We start from the raw sequence: 522 nt of genomic DNA, 5'->3' as shown, positions 1-522 counted from the left end.
AAAACAAGAAACTGGAATGATTGATAGCACAATCTGCAGGTGGCAGGGAGGGAGGAGCAGTAAAAAAATGTGGAGTTGTCTGGCATACGAAAAGACAATCATCTGTGTGTGGATATGTGTGTGCTCCTTTTCCACCTTGCCTCGCAGACAGCCCCCCTCTCGTACTTAATCCCAGCCCAGCCACTGTAATTTACTGCCCCATTGGTAACTAGCCATCGACAGTGAGGAGATGAGGAAGAGAGAAGGAAAGGCAGGAGCCAGAGGCAGGCTGAGGGTCAATGGCTATATCGAGCACATAAACCTCCGTGTAATGAGCAATATTTGTGTACCAGGAGGAAGGTCGTCAGGGTGAAATGGAGAGGGAGTTGCACATCACATGCAGACGCAGGACTCCATTTATCAAGAGCTACCGAGCTCCTGTGTAATGTGTTTTTGTTTGCGCGAGCGACCACACGAAAACTGTATTGTGTGGATGCTTAAGCATCCACACTATTGAGTTCCTGTTTCTCTTTATTCTTTATT

The sequence above is a fragment of the Simochromis diagramma genome, unplaced genomic scaffold, assembly GCF_900408965.1.
Source record: "Simochromis diagramma unplaced genomic scaffold, fSimDia1.1 OVJJ01000602.1, whole genome shotgun sequence".
NCBI classification, from domain to species: Eukaryota; Metazoa; Chordata; class Actinopteri; order Cichliformes; family Cichlidae; genus Simochromis; species Simochromis diagramma.
The sequence above is the reverse complement of the archived record's forward strand: the minus strand, read 5'-3'. Positions refer to the sequence as shown.